At 40.5% G+C, this 25,478-nt stretch overlaps 1 long non-coding RNA gene across 1 annotated transcript in view; it reads right to left on the minus strand.

The window, feature by feature from the left end:
* LOC308062915 overlaps positions 1–22,087 on the minus strand; it is a 56,875-nt gene extending 34,788 nt beyond the window's left edge. Inside the window, exon 1 of the long non-coding RNA XR_013927744.1 lies at positions 19,688–22,087. This is a non-coding gene — a long non-coding RNA (uncharacterized lncRNA). The remainder of the gene's footprint in view (positions 1–19,687) is intronic.
* Between the last annotated feature and the right edge of the window lie 3,391 nt (positions 22,088–25,478).

A 25,478-nucleotide genomic window follows, 5' to 3' on the forward strand; every position in this document is an offset into this window, starting at 1 on the left:
ACGACTATAGATTGCTCTCACAGTAGGAAAGTCATCAGTCAGAAAGGGAAAGGCCAAGTTATATTGAGCTCTGTTCCTTAGAGGTCACTCCTCACAATCGCAGAGTAGGAGCTCTTCAAAAGCTCCCTTCCTTTCTCCACTGAAAATCCAAGCTGGTTTGTTCTAATAGAAGATGCCACCTAGGCTGGATATCTGCTTAAAGGAAATGGTCTTTTAAAGCAGGATCTCTAGAGAAAAAGCTAAAACTATTCTGGTCTTTTGTTCTTGGCATGCCTCCCCACTCTGACTAGGGTTGACACTGTTTTCTGATGTGCTTACAGAGTGCTTGAAGTAGAATTTCTACCAAGGCTTGTAGAAAGTAACATGGATTATACCAGATATTATTTACAAAACTTGAGAGCACACGAGACACGTATTACACTTTCATACGCTTTTGTTCTCATAGAAACGTTGGGTGGAAGGGACTTCTGGAGGTCATCAAGTCCAGCCTCCTACTTGAAGCAGGACTACTCCAAGTCTAGATAAGGTCAAGTGTGGCTTCTAGCCATGTCTGAAAACCTCTAGGGACAGATTTTTTCAGCCACATCGGAAGCCTGTTCCAGTGCTTTCCTAACATCCAATCTGCACCTCTCAAATTGTGATTTATGGGCAGGTGCTGATTATTTTGGCATTTGCCAATACCAGGATCCATTTTCTGGGGGGTTTGGATCCATTTTATTCATAATACTCCCCATAGCATCTAGGGACACCACTCCATCTCCATGGGCCTCCTTATCTTCTAATGAAAAGAGCCCAGCTCCCTCAATCCCCTCTCTCTGGCCAAGTGATCCAGGATCTCTCACAGCACCTGCTGGACACTCTCTAATTTCTCAACAACCTTCTTGAACCCACCACTGGTTATGGACTCTGGGTGATACCTCCAAGGCTCGAGTCCCCTGTAGTTCCCTGGACAGTTCTTACAGCCTTTTAAAAAGATGGGCATAAATATAACCTCTTCTCTACTGAAAATCATTGTGAAAACATCCCAGCAGCTACTAGAACACAATAACATATCCTTATAAAGACATGCATCTGATTCTATTACTTAGAGCAACAATGCTCAGTAGTATATCAAGGATGTTTACTAAAATGCACTTTTTTTCCTTAGAGTAGAGAGACCTAAGCACTTGACAGGACACAGAAATATTTCAAAATCTGAAGTATTATGAAATACATGCGAGGAGTTGCAAGGGTAGCTATCTGCTTTTCTCTTCAAGACTTCACTTGCTCTTATGTCACATTTTTCTTTGTCTGTTAGGGATGTTGAAAGTCACATCATTTCTGATGAAAATATCCCTATATTAGGAAGCATCTCCTTTTCTGGTTCTGGTAAAGACAACAGACATGACCTAATTCTTGATGAGGCTAATGAAAATAGTTTTGTTGCTCTTACACAGAGTTAAGAAAGCTTTCTGCGAGCATTTGTATTGCTGACAAACAGTTGCCCTGCATGCAGCAAGGTCCGTCCTCGGATCTCTGTCTGTTTTTGGGGGGGATGTGTGTGTCATAGCATTGGGTTTTTTGGGTTGTAGGGTAGGCAGAATTGGGGACAGGGAGAGGTTATGTAAAAAATAAATCACAACAAAAAAGAAAAAAAATATTAATGTTCTTACTGAACACTAGAAGATAGTATTTCCTTGAGAAAGAGTAGGTGAAAGAAGGTAATCTTGTTTAGAGAGCACAGGATGATACAGCATCTCCAACGGGATTTTTACAGAACCAACAGCATTCTCTGCAGCCTAGAAAAGGAGGAGGAAAAAAGCTACCCCCCTGTCTCAGTCCTTGCTCTTCAATGTCTCTTCAATGTTGCATGGTTTGCTGTAAGTAGATCAACCAAAACTCGCAAATTAAAAATTCATGCTGAAATATGTTTCATGACCTAACACTGAAGGAAAAGGACGTTACTGATGAAATGTTTCAACTGGGCACTGTACAACAGAAGGTGTTCCTCTGTCATAATTTAAGACTAACAGACGTTGTGATGTTTCAGTTTTTTAAAAGGTTAAAAAAAAAAAATAATCAATGAGATTCCTAGTTCCTCCCTTCTACCACCCAGTATATTGTAGGTTCAAGTTATGCCATAAAACATACATATTTTCTTATGTGTAAACACAAGCCTTGAAAGACAGTAATACAGAAAATAAATCCTGCAGTGGCTTGCTTGCTTTGATAATTCACAAATTCAGAGATATAAATGGGCAGGGAAGAGAACACAGGGGAGCAAGCTATGAGGTATCAGGGAGAAGAATCTTCCAGGTAAACAAATTTCTTTTTTCCATTAGCTCTACTTGCACAATAACTGTTGCTAGATCACCATCCTCTTGTTTCCACTGTGCATTTAGATGTACGGAAACATGGCATATGTTTTGCCAAGAAACATAGTGACTTGCATTTCTGGTGAAATTTTCTGTAGAAGCACCTATGAAGACAGAGGCTGCAGTTTTTGTAAACCATTAGAAAGATCTCAATATTCCAGATGTCTTCATACATAATCTATTCAGTAAACTGCTCGATACTGTAAAAATGCAGGAACAGAACTACCCTGTACTGATGAATAGTGCATTACTGCTAAATAACACTGAAGAAAAGAATAACATTATAATTTCTTTTAGGTCCTTCCCCGCCTCTAAATTTGCATGTTCTTTCTTTTGTTCTCACACTGAGGCACAGAGATTACAGTAACTGTTTGCTAATCTTTTCGGAAAAAAAATCTTCACTAGCTACAGCAAAATATATGAAAAGAGAGGTTATTTAACGGTGCAACTGAAAATAAAGCATTCTGAAGATGTATTTTGGATGTTAAAAGAAAATTATTTGAAGTAAAAATTTCTTGGAATGTATCACCATTCAAGATCAGAAACGTACAGCATGCTTACAGAGGCAGAGAGGTTTAAGTGTTGGGTCTTACATCTCCCATCCTAATTCCTATTAACGTCCTTTGGTCAAGAGTGAGAACAAAGATCTGGCAATGCATTCTTCCGCTCCACAGGTGAAATTCCAACTCTTCTAAATATTAAGCTAAAGATCTGAGATGGGTTTCAGGGATTGTATTTATGGTGTAACCTATTCCGTGCAACACCCTCCGCAATACTGGCCCTGGTACAGGTTCAGCTGTGCTATGCTGCAGAGACCCACAGTCCTTGGTCTGATGGAGCCCAGCTGCGTAGCCTTGGCTCAGACGTCTAAGGAAATTGTAAAGCCATGAGGGAGCTGTGTGACCTTCTGCAGAGCCATAATAAAGGTAAAATTTCAAACAGGTAGGGCTAGTCAGAAGGTGATCGTGAGTAGCTCAAGAATTCAAAAGAAGTAACAGTGGAATGGAGAGGCATGAAATGCTAAAGGAGAGAAAATGGAGCTGGTCGAAGACGGCTACTCAGCAGTGTCAAGGATTTGTTTCCAGGACAAGTGGAGATTGTCCGTCCTCCTGACTGCTATCTGCCTGACGGGCACAAAGCCCCTGGGAGTCCTGTTGGAGGTGCTGAGCATACTAATGCTTAGCCTAGTAGCTCATTAGATCCCAGCTGTCTTTTATTCACACTTGGTAACAAATTATTACTGTATGCATTTAAGTTGTATATGTCTTACCTGCAGTATCTTTCTGTGTGAGCTGAAGGCATTTGAATAAAGTGGCCCCAGGAAGGAGGTATGTAAGTACATGGAAACTCTCAGCGTTCACTACGGTCCTGCTCCTTGGCTGTCCTGCTCAGCCTGTCTGAAAATGGAGCAGGGGCGCACGGTGGTCTTTGGGTCAATGTGGAGTTGTTACATAGGTGAAACCAGCACCTAAACCCAGAAATCCTAATCCTTCAGGTTAGACAACCTATGGCAAAAACCAAGCCGTGTTGTGTTTTACCATTCTCTTCACCCTGAACTACCTCGTACAATTGCTTGCTGGTGAAACTGCGCTTCACTCTTCCAAACTGCAGATTTCTGCTGTGATTAGAATGGTTATGGTCTCAGCTGCAGTAAAGTTATGAGATACTTAGTTTGGATAGAATGTTTGATAATAATCTATTATTTTAATATTATAATCTGTAATGATAATATATTCTTTCAATATTACATCTTGAAAGATGCATTTCTCTCTCCTTGTGCTTTCTCTGTCATTAACTGTGAATGAACTGTTAAAACATTTGGAGTATGTTCCATTACTGCACGTTCATTGCGACAATCTAGCTGTTGAAGAGAATTAGAAAAACTTCAAGTTTTAAAGTTCAGGTCCTAACCGGCTTTCAGAAAGCCTTAGAAGCTGGCCTTGCCTACTCATTTTTGGAGTTAAACAAAAAAAAAAGCAACTTGAACATAATCATGCTACAGGTAAATGTTTTAATGGAAAGAGACCTTGAGCCTTCCCATGGTGCCACTAAAGGTCCCTTCAAAAAAGGCTGAGGAAAGATATGAAAGGCAATTACTGGATATCTGATAATTGTTTAAACACATACACACAAAAGCATTTTATTCTCTCTAGTATACTTGCTTGAATTTCTGCCCATGAAATAGGTGACAACACACTTAATCGAGGAACAATCAGGGTCCAGAGGAGCACTGTGCAAAACATGCACAATGAACTCTGAGGAATTAACCCTTAGTGACGGAAGACAACGTCTTAACAGTCTTCAGCACCATTCCTACTCCTTTATAAAATGCCCTCCAAGGAGCCATACTAACTTAGATATTTAAAACCTTTGGGAAATATAGAATGTTAAATACTGGCACATATTGAAAACTGATGACTGTTAAACACACGTCCAAAAGCAGCGATATAAAAGAATGAACTATTTTGAAAATATCTGAGCTATGTGTGGGGTGACAAGTATTACTCATGACCTCCATTATTAATTTTTCTGATTGTGCCTAGTCTGTGTTTCCCTTACTAGAGATGACTGTCATGAAGACTGCAGTTAGTGCTTTAGATGATGCTATTTTCAAAGTTGCCTGTAGTAGCAATTTTATTACCTATACTTACAGAAGACTGTCAGCATTTTTATATAAGATCTGGACATCCCTAAAACTTAATTCTTCTGTCACTTAGGCTAGAAGTTGTCAGCTGTCCTGTAAAACACACTGTCAGGTTCTGTTCTCAGCAATGGTAGACTCAGTCCATTTAGTATTTGGAAAAGCAAACTGTGATATATAGAGCTTAGAAAAATGCCCCCATCACATCAGTAACTCCCTTATTCTGAGTATCAATACCATCTAGTGGCTCTGGAGAAATCAGGGAAGGTACCGACTTGTGACCTGTATGGCTGTAGCTAATGCCATTAGCACTACAAATAAAATAATTCCAAGCTACAACCTGTTCTGCAAGCAACTGTTTCAGTGAAAGATGCGGTAAATCCAGCAATCCTCATGCTTCATTTCAAGTTGCAGCAGGAGAGTGAGTTTGCAAGAATAAACAAAATTGCTGCAGAAAAAGGTTTGCTCTGGCTTGAATTTTGATAGACAGCTCAGAAAAGTAATACAGAAAGGCTGATTCTCTTTCAGTCTGAAACACTTAGTGAATCCACAGATGCAGGATTTGGGAGATCTTTGTAGTGCTGTTTGAAAAAAATTGAGAATCCTGGAAGAAGTTAAGATTCCTAGAAAAGTTTTTCTTAGTTACAGGGTCATTATGCTCAATTATGGCAGCTTAAGAGGTTTATCGTGACCAAATGGACACTACCTAGCAATTTATTTTTAAAAACCCTCTTTGTCTTTACACTTATCATGGAGTGTCTATATACCCTTGAAAAACAGTTACTGAAGCTCATCTTATATGGACAAGTTTAAGCTCTGGTAATTGGTGGAGAGTCAGCCCATAAATAGAATCATAGAATCACAGAATGATTTTGGTTGGAAAAGACTTTTAAGATCATCAAGTCCAATTGCTAACCCAGGACTGCCAAGTCCACCACTAAACCATGTCCCTAAGCACCAAACCTATGCATTTTTTAAATACCTCCAGGGCTGGTATATTGAAAAACCTCTGGGAAGCCTGTTCTAATGCTTGACAATCCTTTCAATGAAATATTTTTTCCTGAACCTCCCCTGGCACAGCTTGAGGCTGTTTTCCCTTGTCCTGTCGCTTGTGATCTGGGAGAAGAGACCGGCCCCCACCTGCCTACAACCCCCTCTCAGGCAGCTGTAGAAGCAATAAGTTCCCCCCGAGCCTCCTCCTCTCCAGGCTGAACACCCCGGTTCCCTCAGCCGCCCCTGCCAGGACTTGTGCTCCAGCCCCCCCACCAGCCTCGCTGCCCGTCCCTGGACACGCTCCAGCACCTCCCTGTCCCTCTTGCAGCGAGGGGCCCAAACCTGAACTCGGTACCTGAGGTGCGGCCTCACCAGTGCCGAGCGCAGGGGGACGGTCACTGCCCTTGCCCTGCTGGCCACACCGTTTCAGACACCAGCCAGGACGCTGCCGGCCTTCCTGGCCACCTGGGCACCCTGCTGGCTCATGTTCAGCCTGCTGGTGATCAACACCCCAATAAATAAAGGGAATAAAAGGAAAACAGATATATTCCTCCACATCATTTTGCTGTCAAAACCTTATCATATCCAGAAAGCAGATAACAGATAAATCCCTGCTTGGTGCTAAGTAAATGAGAGTGTATATGCTGTCCACTGAAGTAACGTGAGAGACTTTACCCACTTCCACAGCCTCTAGGTCAGAATCTTATTTAACAATCTAATAGTTATCTAAATAGTATAACGATGCATGTACTTCAATCATGTCTAGAAAATATTACCAAAAGAAAGAGATTGCAAGCTTAAACTAGGTAGATGAGCCCTCTCCTATATTTGAAAATTGACAATTTTTTAATTTTGTGTTCTATTTTACCAAATTGAAGTTCCTTTTGAATGGGAAATATTTGGATAAATTGTGCAGCCATTCCTTTTGCGTATCTGGACATCTACCTGAAAGGTCTTACTGTGGCTTTGTACAACTGGGACAGAAAAAACCCGAAACAAATAAGGTATAATATGAATAATTAATACAATATCAAAGGAACACTAACAACCAAAAATATTAAACAGATGGTGATTCTTTTCTAATGAATAGCTGCTAAAGATGTTGTCCAGGGAAACTCACCCCAAAGAATCAACCCCTCAAGCGTGTTGTTTTACACCTCCACTTCATTTACTTTGCAAGCATTTTGTTAACTACGTGTTTCCCAACTAAAATTTACTTGGGTAAATAACCATTTATGTAACTTCTACATTAAGATCATTAAAGCAGTTCTGTTGGCAGCCTTCTTATCAAAGAAGCGTCCCGTGGCACATCACCCTTGAGACCTAGCCCACACAGAGTCCGGGCAGCGAGCAATCGTACCTACTCATTCACCTCCTCAGCAAGCTCAATCAGTCCATCTTGATCATGCTATCTGTAACACACATGCGGTAGACACAAGTAACTAGACTTTACACCCTTAGCATAGCCAAACTCATATTCTTTCAGCTTGGTTGATAACATTTCATGTCGCTTTTCAAAGGCTGACTTAAATCAGGTGTCTCTCAGACTTCCACAGACAATGCAAATGAGCTATGTCCTACCTTTGAAGGACAAGCAATAACTCTCAGCTAATGACTCTTTGTTCTAACACCTCTGAATCGTAGGTAATGGCATATGAATTGATGGAAAAATACAGGATTTAAGAGACAGGACGTAGCTTCCCAAGTAGGCATCCAATGCCACTTTAAATGCTGAGGGTATCCTATCTGCCATACGGCTGCCACTGCAGAAGGGCGTAGGTCTCCCATACATTGTATGTCATACCTGCCAGCTCCTTCCAGATGTCTTAGACACTCAAGGGAATCTAAAATGCCACTGGGTACCTGAGTTTAGCCAGTCACTTAATTTTTACATCAGAAAAATCACAAACAAGTGGTCAAAGCACATTTCTAATTTAATGTTTACAGGTATTACTGTTTCTGGCCATCAACTAGGTTTTAGTACTAAATTTCAGAATCTCTTACGCATTTTCAGAGTGCTGTGTGAAGTGTTGGTTGTGAAATCTATCAGAACTAATGCTATTGTTTGTTTAATCCCCCACACAGTGTTTTGAAACTATATGGGCTGACATTTCATGGTACAGTAACTCCAGAAAACCCAAGATGTTTTATGTTTTAGCTGCTATTACTCTGGCAGAGCAAGGACTGGAAAATTGAAAAACAAACAAACAAAACAAAAAGATAAAGAAAAGAAAAAAAGATTTTCACCTTTTAAGGATGTAGAGCTGGTTTCTAGGAAGATACATCAGAAATCCATCCAGTCCCTAAGGTATGATCATAGGCAAGAAATTAGGATGGGAATGATAAATATATGTATAGATATATAGGATTCATTTCTCCACTTCCTATTAACCTCAGAGAGACTTGTGCTTGATTGAAGAGTAATCATATACAGACAATACTAAACTCACTGAAATCAATCTTCCTACATACAAAAACCACCAAACCCTAACACAAATGAACTGGGACGTTGGGCAGTGGCTCCATACGAAGCACGACTAAACAGGCGAGGTCTCAGCCGGGCAAGCAAGAAAGGTGAAAAAGCTGCATTTGATAAGAGGTCGTTCCAAAACTGAGGGAAATCCGATGGAACTTGCAAGAAACTTGACACAGCAGCAGTGATCTTTGTGGAGTCGCAACAGCAGATCTGCATGGCAGGGACGCTGTGCATACAAGACTCACAGGCACTGCTTGGTTATCCTTTTCGCTGCTGCTGCTTCTACAAGCTTGCATGGAATTGTACCACAACACAAGTCTCATGGTCACAAGCACAACTATATCAAAATTCCTTTTGTATTGCTGGTTCCTACAAGCCAGCGTGGGTTGCAGAGGACTCAAATTCTCATTCAGTTGGATGAGATAACATGCATAAACAGAACAGGTTTGGAGACGCTGTCTTATAATTGCATACATCCCCATTACAGGCCAATCAGAAAGGAGATTTTCCTCTTCCCTTACCCTTATCACCCTGGTAAGTCTCCCAGTCCAAACTTCTAATTTTCCATTCCCACATCATATCTGGTTGGTTTTTCTTCATTTTTTAAAATCTGTTTTTGTTGCCAACAGAAGCAAGAACATAATTTAGTTCACATGCACAGCTTATTTCCACTTCAACAAACAAATGATGTCCAAGCACTGCTTGAGAAACCACTGATGAAGCCTCACACCGTTAACATCAATTACATACTGCAAGTTATTAACGATAAACTTTCAGGATTCAAAATAAAGCGACACTGAAACTACCTGAGTGTTCTTACCAGAAAGCCACGTTGTCAGGGTCAACATCCCACTCAGACAGGGCAGAACATGGTGCATATGCTTCATGCCTTGAACCCAGCAGAGCAGAATGGCTGTAGGTTCAGGTGATATCATTAACTTTCACATTATTTTCACCTGAGCACTTGTTTTCCTTTGTAGGGGCTACCTCATCTTGTTAAGAATTTAAAGCACAGAAGTTTCTACATCAATCCAAAATTGCTGAAGTTTCCATAAGTCAACATTGTGTCTTTGATTTCTCATACAAATTTATTTACACTTGTGAATCAGATTACTCTTGTTCTCAATTAAATGGGTTTTGTTGAATTCAATGGGATGCCTCTTGTACCAAGAGACAGTTTTGACTTTGTGACTCGTCTGCTCCCAGACACAGGTAGAAACTGACCTTTTAACTACCTCTGTAAGCTTCTGGTTTATATACCTAAAATAATGATAATCTACAATAGGAACTAGTTTTGGCAAATCCTTTACATTTTTGGCATTACATGATTGCTTACAACAAGCAAGTTTATTAAATGGTGGGTGCAGTGAAGTGAAAGTCTTATCCAAGTCTTGCTAAAATAACCAATCTGCAGCCAAAATTCAGTTTCCACTCTTTCCTTTGAAACTGTTTTGTTTTGGTAAAAAAGTTACTGAATATCATTTTCACAGGCAAAAGTATCATTCATCAACAAAAGAAATGGGCACATTTACCAGATATATTTTCCATTATTTCCCACTATAACTGGAAGATCTTTTTTTGTTTAATGGCCGCTACAGATCATTGTCAGTGACATATGTTAAGTGGGATTTTCTTTGGGTTAATTTAGGAGCATGTAGTAAGACTAAGACATGCAGCTTCCTTCCCCTCATTCTCTATGATGATTTTAACCTAAAATTATTTAGTAAGCAGACATACAACCAACTCTTTCTCCTTTATCTATTAGAACACTAAAACTACTTATGAAAAAATTATTTGAAAATCTGTTTTATGCCCTAAATTTTGTGCAGTAATAAGGCTCCATTCCCTTTGTGTTCTGCTACTGACTGTCCCTGGGCCACCTGTGAGATAACACTTAGTCTGCCCCAGCAGAAAACTAACAAAATAATTAACAGGGAAGAGACTGCTTCCCTTCCTCTCCACTCCTGGAACAGACTTTGGAGAGGGGGACATGAGCTGAAACCTCATTTTTGTGGAGACAGAAGAGTCCTTGCTTTGACTTTAGTATCAATCAAGAGAGAAGGGACACTTAACCAGTTCTGATTAAGCCTGGAGTTCTTTACAGGCTCTGAATAAATCGCAGGAAAAAGCATCTGATGCTGTAAACTTGCTAGGAAAGTTTAATCATGAGCTATTCACGACAGCTTCAGGAACGTACCACTTCCAGCTATCTGGACTTGCTATACCTCCTACATCTAAAACCACACCTAGACCTACTGCAAGTGATCGTTGTCTTTTCCATCTGCATCCCAGCAGGCTCTGCTGGACCCCCTTCCCACAGCACCCTGGCACCCCAGCCTGCTGGGGACTGTCTGCTGTGGGTGCCACAGCAATCTGAGAGAATAGGACTTGTCACAGCCGCCAGCTGCTTGGCCTTGATGCTCTACACCAAGGCTGCACATTTCCAGCAGAGTCACAAGCCTCAAGAACGAGAATAAGCAGCGCGCAGGCACTACCCTTGCAGCATCATGAAGCCAGCCCTTAAGACCAGCAGTGTTTCTGGGTCTGTCTTACAGTTTTTACATTAACCTCTTGCCCAAACACAACATGAAAAAAGGCGTCCAGTGTCGCAGAGGATCCCAAGTTCATTGAGAAAAGGAGGTTTGGTTCTATGCTGCAGCAGGAGCATTCCCTCCTGCCCACATGTCCACCTGTAGTGATGAACACAGTTGTGGCTCTGCCCACACCTCGGTCCAACACAGCTGCTATATGTGCTTACTACTTGCCGAAAGTTGCTGTAGGTCAGCACGTTAAACCAGCCTCACCTCCCAGGTTTGTCATTTCCTTTGCACACACAAGGGGCAGAAGGAAGAGGAAGAATACCACAGCCTTCTTCCCTGGAAAAAAAGCAAAGGAAAAGTTGACTGCTTTTCCGCTTATCATTCATCAGGGTAAGGCTAATTAGGTTGCCAAAGAGATGCTTTCCAGAGCAGCTGCAACTGAGAGCCTGCAACCCTGCAGGTACGGTCAGCCAGGCAGCCGCGAGAGTCTTCCTCCACATGGGCCTAAAATCTCTGAGAACATTTGTGTGTCTGCCCTCATCACCTCAACAGCTCCAGATGACATCCTCTCCCTCTGGACAATTTCACAGGAGCTGACAGTGTTCCCTGTGTCTTCAGCTACAAATACCCCTAGTTCAGTTGCTGTTTGATATTGGTTGCATAAAAGAAGGTGCCTAGAACTGAGCTGCTGGAGGTCTCACGCTATGAGTATGTTGACCCGTGCGTCCCTAAGACTGGCTATCTGCAAGCCAAACTTCAAACTTGGGTTAAGGGCAGAGACAGGGGGGTTGCACCTACAGCAATTTGGACATAACTTCACAGTGCTCCTGGATTTCAGCAGGTAAATACATGTAGCACTGCACTGAACCACGCTGGCTTGAACTCGGAGGTGAGTCTGACTCAGGTATATCCACACTATATTTCACTGCCAAGATAGTTATCATCTTTGTGGTGGGGGTGGTGGGAAAACTGGCGGTACAAAAACCTGTACCTGATGGAAATATATCTGCCCCTTGTGAAAACAAATAGAGCTAGAAGTTCCTGCCTTTTGGTCTGGAATCCTCTGTGGTATCAGCTGTTAGAGGGACTGCTCTACACAGTGGCAGACACCCGAGGATGTCAGCACAGCTGTGCCTGCATTCAGAACCCGGGGGTAGACCAGGCGGCTGAAGCAGCCGTTCCGGAGGTCTGCTGAGGTGGGCTTGGGAAAACATCCCAAGCCCAGGGGAAGCTACTACTGAGATTCCTTCTTCCTCCAAAGGAACTAGCGACACAACAGAACTTCTCTGGCGTTTGAAGACCATATAGTTAGACCTATTTTTGACAGACCTGCTGCTTATAATAGGTAATACAATGCATACAATAACATTTTATTCACAGCTTCCAACTATTTTATTATCCCTACAAGAGAGCTGAAAAAATCCAGACAGGGGAAGATAAGGTTACTCTGCGTGTGGCGAGCTAGCAAATCAATAGTTACGACAGAGACAGTAACTGTGTCTGCTGATCCACACGCATTATCCTCTGTCAGCCATCATGATGCATTCCAAGGTAACTGGGGTGATTAAAATTAAAGGTGTCTAACAGGAGTAAACGATAACTTATCTACATAATATGGATGAAAAACATTGTGTTTTGAAACCTTTATTCTCAAGTGAGGACCATTAGTGAAGTTCTGCTTACTGCAGGGAGAGTCTATAGAAAGAAATCACCCAAGGATCCACTCCTCAGCCATTAATTTTCCCTTTTAATTTTATCTGTAGACTGCATTAATTTTTAATTGCTAACATAATTTCCTCAGTTGTTTTTGAGATAATAAATCAGATGTGACCAATCCTTACTTGTTGCAAGGGCTAATGTTCCTGGGTTCGGCCCTTAATAAAATTATCCAAGAATAATGTAATTGCCCATCTATTATGTATTTCCTGTTTTAAAAAAAGAACCTTGACTTAGGATGCAGGAAAGAGCTAGGTTATGAGTTACAAGAGGTGTCATTCAAATTAAAGTTACATTTACCTCTTACAGCTAACATAGTCTGAATTCTGAGCTAAATCAGAACCTTTTAAAGGTAGCTCATGTGTTGAGCCAAGTCCTGCCCCTCTCCACCAGTGACCTACAAATGCATGAGCACAATTTCTGTACCTCCTCCAGTCACCACGCACTCTGTATTTTTGTTGGAGTTTGCTGTCTTTCCCCTTGGCCTTTAAGTTATTGGTGTCCATTATCATGGTTACTTCACACAAAGTTAGTATATACATCTGTATTCCTCCTTTTTCTCCCCAGCGTCATGAGTATCGGAGAGCTGCTCGAGCCAGGCAGGACCCAGGTAAGCTGTCAGGTAAATACTTGTGAAGTGTTGGAGAAATAGCAGCAAGGGTTAGAGTTCAACTTGGGTTTCTGCATCTTCCTGCAATAATGATAGTGTTGTGTCTCAGCAAGTGGATGTCTCCAAGTGGAGATTTTGCCACTGTTAATATGTGATGAACGAGGTATGCTAAACCTGGCTTGGGAAATGAAATGTAGCTGCCATTATACCAAATCAGGATCTGCAGTTCCAAGGGACCTTGTGTAAAACATGCTAAAAACCACGACACCCTGGCTGTATTGGTGGTATTAACTAAAATATATGAATAAAACTTGCCTACTTGTCGACATCCAGTGCAATTTCATCTGGAGTACAATACAGGAGTACTCTTAAAAGCATAATCTATTCCCAGTGAATGAAGAAAACTTTTGGCCAGGTCTTGTGTGACGTAAATCCCAGAGTTGCAAAAGCATTTTTCCACCATTGAGACTCTCAGGATATTGACCTTCACATGATCATATTTCATACAATCTGGAGGAAGCAAGGATTTAAAGAAAATGTATTTCAGTTGTGAGGTAAGAGGGAGAATGGGCTGATTCATGCCCATTTGTGTGATTTTTCTTGCTTAGTCTTCGATGGCTAACTTCTTTCATGAGTTTTAGTTTTTTGAGCGTTTTTCACCCATGCTTGTAAATTATTTTTTAAAAGTCTTGATTCCGCTGACCTATTTGAATAGATTTTTCTCTCTCTCATAACTTATGTATTCCAAATAACCTAAGAGGTGTTTCTGATTCATAGAAAAATATTATATCTGTGAATAATGACTGCTGTTCCATATGTCTAGTTTGGGTGTGAAACACGTCCTTAAGAGTTACTGTAGTTCCTATTTGATATTTGAAGCAGTTGTAGATTGACAAAAGTTATAAACAGTTGCACGATTTTAGGGAGAAAGGCAGATCTAACGCAAAGCCATGAAAACATTAGCCTCTCCAGTAGAGAAGACCAGCCGTTTATTTTGCATGGTGTTCTTTTGCAAGAAGTGTACTATACCAATAGATATAACATATTGTTTCCTTAAATATTTTCAGTTAATATCCTGGAAGATAGTGCTGCAGGAATTGGGGTTGTAAGGTTTTACCAAGGAAGAAAAAGTGTAGGAAGAAACTAGGTACTTGTTCTTGATCATTTTCCTGCTTTAGGCTACTAATTTTTGCTTCGATACTTTTCTTATTACTCATTTAATAACAGTATAAACAGAAAAAAAATCTTGTATTTTGTGTTCCTTTCAATCACATTCCTGCTTAGTCCTCATTTCCCTGACTAGCCATCCCACTTTATGAATGAAAAGATGTTCAGCTGCTGACAGGAATCAGCAATGTGCTGTGTTGCTAGGGCAGCTCTGTGCAGCCCTGACATGCTCTTTTTCTAAAGATAGCCCAGTGTGGATATCAAAATCCATCACCTGTTATTTTAAAATGTCATTCACAATACCTATGCTCTGAATATTTATATTCTGAATATTTTCTCCCATTTATTTAATTGCGAAAAGATGACCGTTTGCCCTTTGCTTCTGTCACGCTGGCTTAATTACACTTCTGTTAAAGGATGCATCTGGATTCGAGCAGAAAATCAGATGAATGGAACAGGCAACTGTGCTGAATTAAGTTTTCTGACAACAAAACCTAGACTTTATCAGAAGAAGTTCATCTACATTTTATCTCTAACTCAGCATATACTGAAATGCCAATCAAGAAACTATCTTTTCATGTTCTGTAACATCTGCACTGCATTTCTGTGTATAAAATTGGATTCACCCTGCTGAGTCGTTACTGCTGGAGGCTCTTGTGGAAGGTAAAACTTAACCAGTGTTGATATGTAGCACTAAAGCAGTCCCAGTGTTGACAGAGAAAATTATCTTTCACAAAGGCAAAGGTGAAGTGAGTTCCCTCAATCCCAAATAAACTAATGTCATGCTGTGCAGACCTCCTCCCTTTCCCGTTGCTAAACATGAATAAATATTCCCTTCTGGGATGACTTTGTCACCTGATGGGCCTTCAAAATGAGTGACTTTTGTACCCCAAATCACCCAGCGTATAAGCCTAGGCAAGCAGATTTTACATGCAGCATGGGTTTTGTTTGTTGGAAGTATAAATAATCGAAATAATACATTGCACTGACCTGTCAGATACAGAGGCAACAAGACCAACCACAGCTAAGGGAAGTAAGAGCAACAGAAAACAAATATTATTTGTAATCGTTAAAAATGCTTGAAAATGTTGAACAATTATAATCCAATGCAGAATGATATTGAAATGATTCAAACTGAGACTTTTTCCCTTTTGTTGCCCTGGAAGGTTAGTTAGTATTTAATAACAAATACAATGTAAAAAATTCTGTCTAATGTTCACAATGGTTCACGTCTGTTTCTGTTGTGTTATGCACAAGTACCAAATTCCTTTCCCATAGATTTTGAACCAACATTTTCATTGGTAGCCTTTATTCCAGCCTGCCTCCTGATCATAACATTTCTGGAGTGACAAGAGCTGGGGATATCATTCCCTACGAACTGTCTTCAAGAACTGATAGTTTCTCTTCAGTAGCAGTCACTGAGTTTGTGTTTTCCAACCCAGATGGACCAGAAGTGTATATTCGAGCAACTTAGGCCAAGCAGCTTAGAGGTGTCTCAGTTCTAATGCTCAGGTTAGTCAGATGTTCTCAGACGGGGCTGTGATTCACACAAAAGACACCGGGGCAATTCCATCTTCATGTAGGTGCTGTGTTTTTGCTAACACTCAGTGGCTAGAAGACTCAGGATGTGAAAAAATCTTGTTTTTACAGCTCCATTTTGTCTGATCCGAAATAAGGAGCTGGATGCTCGTTTCTTAGAAATGAGCAAAATTCTGCAATCACCAGGGACTGTTGTGCTAAGAGGAGACAATGACAATCTTTTCTGCTGGAGGTGGTTAACTTTTCCATAGTGATTGAATATGTATTAAGTCAGAGTTAAAAAAAAAAAAAAAAAAAAAAAAAAGAAAGAGCCTGCAAGGCAGACATTGAGGCTGTAGACTGCAGAGCCATGTTCAGACCTCTGACTAAATGAATCTCCAATTATTTGCACAAAGCAAACAACTCAAAAACTGAGAGAACATTTAGCCTCGGTGCCCCAAAAGCATAGGTGTAAAGATGTTCTCCTGGCATGTGGGGGGCCTATGGCTAATCTCGAGGCTAACTTAAGCAAAGCAAGGGCTGAAAGGAGGCCTTCCACATCCAAAAAGTGTCTTAATCAGTGTCTCTAATTTCCTTAATGAAAGCACTTGACATGTCTTCTCATGCCACAACTTACAGTCAAGAATCCTCACCAGATGCTTTACTCTCCTTACATTGCTATACCTGCTTACTCCCGAGGCCCACCTGAACTTCCATGGCTTCTGCCACTCCAGTTATTAGGAGCCCAAATCTCCTCCAACATCATGCAGGGAGCTGGGGTACCTTATGCAGGTCTGTTCCAGGGGAAGGGGGACGTGGAAGTCACGTGATGCAATGTCAACCTGTCTGAATTTAGACCTTCCCTCTGCAAGGAGGAATGCTCTCCTTAGAAAAGATTTTGTATCTTTATGACATGGTATGATAACAGGTGGTAATCATGGCTGTTGACGAAATAGATATAGGAAGGGAAAAAGAACTGTTCCAGCAAGAAGCTAGCTGAATACTATAGTATCTACATGTAAGCAGACACGAGGTCTGAACCATTTGGCACAAGAAACAACAATTTTGAAATTATTTTGGATAAAACATAGAATAATTGTACTCCATAAAAGCAAAATCATTTACCTTTAATTTGCTGCTATTTCCAAAGAATCCAGGTTATCAGCACTCAGTGTTATTTGCTACCTTGAACTGGAAGCTCAAAGTCACTTATACAGAGGAGGAGTCTTGAAAAATACATGTGTAAGAAATCACTAGTTTTTTCAGAGCAATCCTAAGGTAGTCTTTGCTTTTCTTATAAGGCTGACTTTTTTATACAGATGAAACACTAATACTGCCTGGATTTGAAAGACAGCAGTTATGGGCATATACTAAAAGAAAGGCAACTTTCTGAAAAGTTGTTGAAACAAGAAATTCTCAGTTGTCACCATAAGAACAACACCTTGATTTACAGAGAAACAGTTGACAATAAATCTTTGTCTTTTTTTTGGCATTACATTTGTAATCCTGTATTTGACAGATAAATGTAAGAAAAATATACATTTTATACATAAAATCAGCCCAAGCACTGGGTAACTCTATCCTGTAAACAATTTGGATGGAAATTTGGAAGAAGTGTGCAAACTTGAAGAATATCTTCCCCATAAAAACGTCATAGTTACAGGCTGACTCTGAAGAAAGAAACAGATCCCTAGAGCAAAACCATAGTTAATATATCTCCAGGAGCACACAGTAGCAAAATGTGAAGCTTGGGATAAGTATTTTGCTATTGCTCATTATCTGACTCACCTAGAAATAGTTTGGTACAAAACCAATTACAATATAAAACATATGCTTATAAGCAGCTTTGTGTATAAGTTATCAGGCACCACTAGAAATGATTCAGAAGAAAGTTCCTTTGGTGTGTGTTATTTGTGGTCCCATTTGCAAACAGCACAGCTCATGAATAAGTCATGAAGTTGTATTGCAAAGCTGTTTTGAGCATTTATTTGGTGAGATTACTTCAACTATATGTGCGTGCATATGTCATTGCTGGAACACTAATACAGCATTATGCTTACCAAAGCCAAGAGAAAAGCATATGTGCTAAGCAAATATAAAAATTCAAGAGTACCTATTGGAATGACAGTTTTTATTTGAGCAAATTGTCGACCTTTCATGTTTCTGAGCCATTAATATTCTTTCCACCTGGATTTACTCAGTGGAGCGTTCTGTCACTGCTCCTTGTGCAATATCATAATTTACTGTCAGATGATCCCATTTTTCCATTGTAGGTGAAATCCCTGACATTGTAGGTGAAATGACGGCAGGTGAAATCCCTGCCATGCTATATGATGCCGTGACTTCATCATATATAGGAGGTAACAACCTGAGTCTCATGAAGTCAAGGGAGAAATTTTGGTTGATTTCAGCGGGACCCAAACCGCAAATGACTTCAGTGTTTGCTCTAGCAAAGCATACATTGTCGGAACAGCTCTGGTGATGGCTGGAATATGCTGAGTTGTACTTAAAATTAAGCACCTGCTCTGTCTTCACATATATTTCAGTATCTCTTCCATGTCCCTTGTTTGAACTGTACACTGCCTGCTTTGAGGATGGGTCTGCAAACGTATTTCTAGTTTCTCATGCAATAAGGCATTGTAGAACTGCAGCTGGTTAAAACACGACAACTGAATGGCAGCAAAGAAATTGCTATGATATCTCATGCATTATAAAGGATATTTGCCAAATTGTTTTACTTGTTTGAATGCACGTTTTCACTAAAAAATAAATTTACTAAAAATGAAAGCTATGGAAGACCTGGACAATACTTTTCGCTGATCAGGAAATTTAGAGGAAAAACTCATTTTAGGTGACCAAAGCTTTTGAGAATTTACAGTAAATTTAACAAATAGTTCTGGTCACAGAGAAGGAATTTTTTAAAGAAGTATTGGGACTTTCTGTTTCAAATTTATTGAAACATTTATTTTTTTTACTTCAGAACTGTACTATTTTGAAATTAATCTATATTAAAGACAAAATAGAAAAAAATACATAACCAAAAGTAAAGCAATCTGTTCAGAATGAAAGCAATTGTTTCCTTTTAAGTTAACCAATGTATTTTGGGTCAACCTGAAATACATTTTTTCTTGATATTTTTTTCATATTTCATAAAAATGCCATGCAATTTGTTTTGTTTTGTTGCAGCACATGAACATCTTTTACACTTTTCTGTGGGTTTCAATTGCTCATCCCTTTGTTTCTTAAAAAAAATGTGCTTCCCCTGCCTTTACGATTCAGCAACTGAATTGAGATCTGATTATTTCTATTTGCGATGCAGCACCTCTGGACAGCACAAAAGCAATCAGCAAAATGAGTGTGCAAATGCTGTGGGAAAACATTTTTTCTGAACTATGAAAAACACGGAGTACTTCACAAGACTTGCAATTCCTCACAGTATCTTCATAACTGTTTAATACTAAATCTCACATTTTACAGGTTACCAGATAGTTTTCATGGGCTTCCTATAGGACAGCTTCCGCTGCTGTAAAGTTGCTGTGAGACAGACATGGGTATATTTGCTGTAGCATGCAGCAAGCTGGATGAACAGTTCAGATCCTGAAAGAGAGGACTTAAACAGAAAAGGCTTTCATCAGGGTGCCAGACAAATGTCTCTGTTCCTGTAAAACCTACCTTTGTATCTCGGAGGTAATTCTATTCTTGCAACACAGAAGCTGAAGCAGAATTTTTAATTGTATTTCCTCATGTTGTAAATGGCGGTTTAAGTGTTAATTGCCTGTTTTCTACTTCCCCAAAATATCCTTGACTTGATTATTGAGTTGGTTTGAATGCATAGAGAGATGATGGAGAGCAGACATGTTAAAGGCTCAGTAGACAATTTCATGCCATCTGGAAGACATGAAAGATAAGAAATAATAGCAGGGTCCACATTTATGCTCTGTAACAGATCTCTTCTGAGCTCAAGTTTCACCCATTTTTGCTGCTGCAGAATTCCTCAGAGCTCTGTCATAGTGTTATAGGCACTGAATAAATTCCCAATAATACTGCTAAATCAGTAAAATGAGTCCAGTATGGCAGGAGCACCACAAGGTCAATGGAAAGGCTAAGCATTTTAATCTTTTGTGCAGTGCATATAAACATGTGACTGGTTGCTGTGTTTGCTACCTCCGGTCTGAGATGAAGCATTAGAATCGGAAAGGAAAGCTCTACTTAGTTTCCCCAGTGGGAATACAGTAACTTCAAGATCAAGTACGTCAGCAGATTGCTCACGTTTCCATGCACATTTGAAAGAGCCTGTGGTTTCTGAGGGGTCAACTCTATGTGTAGACCATCAGTGGTATCATACACAGTCAGTTAACTTCTTCCAGAACTCCTTTAACTTGTCACAACAAAAGCACTATTTGTCAACAGCATCTATAGACTTGTTTTTATATTAGAATAGTCCCAAATGTACACAAATGTCACATATAATGAAGATCATGGCCCCACCCTTGTGGTTTTCTGCAGCATACTGTACTGAAAGGAGATAGCTCCTTGCTAATGACTACAAAAACTACAGCTCTGGTGTTTTCCTAAGAAAGTCCACCCCAGACTATGCATATAGTACTCATCTGTAAAGACATATCCCTACTGCAATGAATGAAACATGACTAGAATGTGTATTAGCTGATTGTTAATCAATTAACTGAATGCCAGAGATGCCTACAGAGATGTCCATTGAGCCTGAGAAGGTGAACAGATGAAGGACTTCAGTGCAGACCTAACTTCAGGCTCATCTACGAGAGAAAATAATCCACAGAGAGGGAAAATATCCACAGGGAGGCAAAAGAACAGGATGTACTTAGGTAGGCAGAGTGCAACTACCCAAAATGAACTGCAGCCAGGGAACTGGGCTGTAAGACGCCTGTACTGATATGAAATTTGAGAATAAATACCAGTAAATAAGAAACAAGCCTTGAGACTCTCCATAAATATTAATTCCTTCAGTTCAGTGCATTGGTCTGTGAAAGACCTCATTTAGGTTTCTCTCTTGTTATCAGTAATACGTCTGAAAAGATATTAAAGTTGTGCTGATCTCCCTTAACTCTGTATTAAATTGGTATCATTATTTTTTCACTTATATTTCAAGCAAATACACTTCTTATCATAGTCATTATGGTGTTTATTTCCATTGCTAGCATCTTCTGGTGTTTCGTCTATAATCTAGATACCTAAATAGGATATTCTACCCTGTTTTATTTTGCTGCTTAGTTATATTTAATATAACTTTTCCTGACTTTCTGTCACTCCTAAATTGCTTCCTTCTCAGTCAGAGGTACATTTAATTTAACAGCTTTCATTCCCTGAATTTCCCTAGTAGTTGCCCCATCCAATAAGGCTGTGCTCTTCCTTCTCCACAGTGTTACACGAAGATGATATGTTAGGCTTAGTGCTTTGGCATCAGTTAAAAGATTGTGGCAGAGAAATGGGAGAGGCGGGAGAGGCTGGTTTTCAGTGACACTCTATTACAGAGCAATTCAAACTTGTCAGGACAGAAATAATACAGAGCAATTCGCTGAAGGCTATCTGCAAACATGGTCTGAGCTCTGCCCTTAAAGGAAAACCAGGATCATTTGTAGAGTAGACCGATCTGGAGGGCTTTTCATTCTCGTCCTGACCTCTGCTGTTGGAAGATCCATAGGAGAGTCACAGCTGGACAGCAGTGGGGTGCTGCAGGTCTGCCTTGGTGGAGCATCTTCCTCTCAGATGCTCTTCACACATGGTGAATCTGATAGTCCTAATGCAGAAGGGAAAACCGTATCTGCTGTGAGCAGAAGCGGGGGTGTGCTGGGGCTGTGCACTTACTCCTGTGCTCTTCTCCTCAGGCAACAATATTTGAAGTTTTCCCCCCATGCTCTAAGGGGAAAGATTTTCAAACCCTGAAACAGCCTGATGAAAGACAACAGAACTGCGCTGAAAAGCAGCTTTCCCCAAACATTTTTCCATAGTATGCATGAACACCTGCTGTTAGAAGAAATCATGTGGGCTGCTCCACCTGGAATGGGGCCGGCCAGCCCAGCACAGGGGGTCTGTGGTGCTCACGCCGGAGTCATCCCTGCTACAGCCAGACCTCAAAGCTGGCTGGCTGCTCTCTGCTGGGAACTTTCTCAGCAGAAACCTCTTGTGAAGCACAGCCTGCATCAAAATCAGAGGTGGTGGTGAGAGCCCAAATATCTGTAGTTACTGTAAAAATATGACTCACCATTCGCATGCACATCAAGCCCTCTGGGCCGTGACCCTCCTTGGAACGGCGCTGGCAGGGGAAAGGCGCAGTGTGACAGACCGCGTTGTGCTGAAGGCAGCTGCAGAGACGGGAAGAAGCAGCGCGGTCTAGGGGTTTGCTTTTAGAAGAAGGAAGTTTGGACAAGGAACTTTTGACAAGCCTGTTAAAACTGTATTGACTCAGTCCTCACTCTTCTATTCTTCTCACTGCTTTATGCAGGCATAAGCATTAGAAACATGAAAGCGGCAGTTCAGCAAGGCTTCCAAGACTGTTCCTCTTAAATTAGAGTTTGTCTTTCATTACTTATGTTTACACGACATTGCCATCCTACGATGGTGAACAGAAACACCGTTGAAGCTTACCAGGTCTGAGAATTTTGGTGATGTTTCAGCCCCTGGATTTAATGCACAACAGTAACTTGCAGGGGATTGAGAGTCAGGTCACCTACCTCCTAATGTAAATGCCTACAGTTTTCCACAGATAACATGAAATGCAGTCACAGCAGCAGAAACAGGACTGCAGACCTGTCACCCGTGACAAGAGTTGATTTAAATGCAACGCTATGAGGGTAAGCACACTTTTGGCCTCATGCTTTCCAGAGAAGATACTAATAAGAGGGGGATTGAAAAAAAAATGTTTTCCCTTCTTGCTGCATCATTACATTGCTTGGGGTGGAATCTCTTTTTAGCAGTAAACATGAAATGATACATCAGTAATCATAATACCTGATCCACAGGCACGAATTCATGCTGAATGTGTTTTCTACTGAAAGGCAGAAGCAGGTTTGGAGCTACTCCTGCTCTGAGGTTCCTGTTCATTTCTCCAACGGACAAGCTGCAGAAGCCGGCATCTTGCTTCCACTGGGATCAAGGGAATAGCTCAGTGCCAGCATTTTCTCTCACCTTCCTTACACCATGCAACACACGTGCTGATCTATCACAGTAAATAATGAGACTGATTCAGCTCCTGACAACATGATGATTACTTTAGAGAAATGACTGAAACGATTTGTGGGAATATCTTACTCAGCAGCAGCAGTTTAGGAGCACTGAGGAGTGTGTACTATGACTGATAAGAGAAGAAACATGACTTCAGGTGGGGCTCACAGAGAAGGGATATTTTTCTTCTGGTTCTTGCATGCTTCTTTTCCACCTACATGTTGGATGATAGTAATTAATCTGCTGTCATTAACTAGTACATATCCATAGCTAGGTTGAGCTGGTCTGAAGATATCGATATTAGAAAGCAGTGGAGGAGAAAAATGATGCTGTTGTCTAGAGTGCCATTAGCTCACATGAAAGCAAAGCTCTTAAATTTAACCTATATGTGTTCAGAACTGTGTAGAATATTTGTAGCTTTTCTGGGCTCAAAATATGAGCTCAGTGTGTGCTCCTTAGACTTAACCCCCCCAACAAAATAAAGCAATAAAAAAAGAATTTCCCTGATTAGTGACAGAGGCAGCTTTTTACTATACTCCTTAGCTTTTCAGACACAGAAACTTGGATGTGTCTGCATCCTCTAGAGACAATTCCTGAGCTGCTTAACCTTGCTGCATGCTGAAGCACTTTGATCTGTTCTGCAGCACAAAATAGGATCCTCCAAGTGCCGCAGTAGCAAGACATATCTTGTGAAAAAGCTAATACTGTCCAGAGTTTAACACTTCACAATTTTATATCTGTCTTGTATGATAAATCATAAATGATGCACCTGGGAATGAACAATGAGATGATTCCCCCCGTGAAGTGAACGGTAAGCGAGGATTTCAATTCCAGATTATATCCACAGCCCTTGCTTTTCTTCACCATGTCCCTTCCCCCAGCAATACTGGAGTTTGCAGACAACTTGGTTTCACCATCTGGAGACAGAACATATTATGCAATGTCCAGATTTCACAATGTTTTTTATTATTACTGTGTCTCTGCAAAATTGTTATGACGACTTTGCAATGGCAAGCAAAAGGCCCACTCCTAGCAGGGTAGCAGAGAATTCTGCTTATTTAATTTATAGAAATGGAACTGAAATATGCTAGAGTCAAAGATGAGTGAGGTGAGGCATGCAGCATCAAAAGGGGCCTTTTAAACACCTCTCTGAATAACTGTCAGATAGATACAGCACAAAAGAGATAGGAAATCAAGTTAATTTGGGCTAAAATATTATTTCATGAAGGCATCATCCTGGAGTTCTCCATCAGGTAGACAGGACAGGCTCCTGAAAAATTATAAAGACTGAGGAAAGCTTTTCAGTGTAAAAAAATTCCAAATACACATTTTTCCAGACACTTATCCACCAGCTCCAGACTGCATAAAACTTTCCTTGTTATTCTTACTTTTTCTGCTTGGTAAATCTTTCAAACTGAGAACTGCAACCTAGCTGTGAAGTGATAAGTCAGAAAAAGCAATTATCTTTTAATAAACACAGGAATTGTAAAAGGCATAAAGGTATTTGGACAGGTATAGAAGTATCATCATTACCTTGGCTTTTCTCACTAGAGCTGAGGGGCTGCAGAAATCGCACATTATGAAGTGGTGAGCTGCTTCAGCGTGAGCATTCAAAATGTGATGTGTTCCTGGGCATTTACATTTACACTTAGCTGATGCGTCAGAGCATTTGAAAGGACAAATGCATCCATAGACGCAAAACTTCAAAATCTGGAAGAAGTCTGAATCAGGATTTGGATCCCTGTTTTACAGCTGGTACTCATTTAAATGCAGAGCAAAAAACCAAAGCACTTTCCCTACTTAGGGGAGAGCAGAGGGAGCAGGGTTAGAAGGCATTGGTTCCTTTGATCCAAGAAGCTCTCAGATCCAAGCTATATAGCCAACAAAGCAGTGCAAAAGTCCCAAACCTGGTAAAATCTGTCAGGTTTTGGTTTTCATTTCAGATTTGACATGTAGATTGTATCTGAAAAGATTCTTGGCCAATTTTTCAATGGAAACCGATCAGCGAGGGTCTGATTTGTGATTGTGCTTTGAAATGGCCATCTATTTGCATTTGATTTCTTTGCTTTTGACATGGAAGCAGGTGTAGTTTAGTGTTTTTACCTGGATTTTATTCAGAGGTTGTGTGGTTTTTGAGCCTGAAAGAAATGCAAAGCAGCAGTTGCATAAGCTTTTGTGAGAACTTTTACACCATTGGAAATATATCACAATTATTAATAGGTAACATGTTATATTTGTGGGAATTTTCTGGTAATGTAAGTTC

Source organism: Falco punctatus (assembly GCF_963210335.1).
Source record: "Falco punctatus genome assembly, chromosome: 1".
Lineage (NCBI taxonomy): Eukaryota > Metazoa > Chordata > Aves > Falconiformes > Falconidae > Falco > Falco punctatus.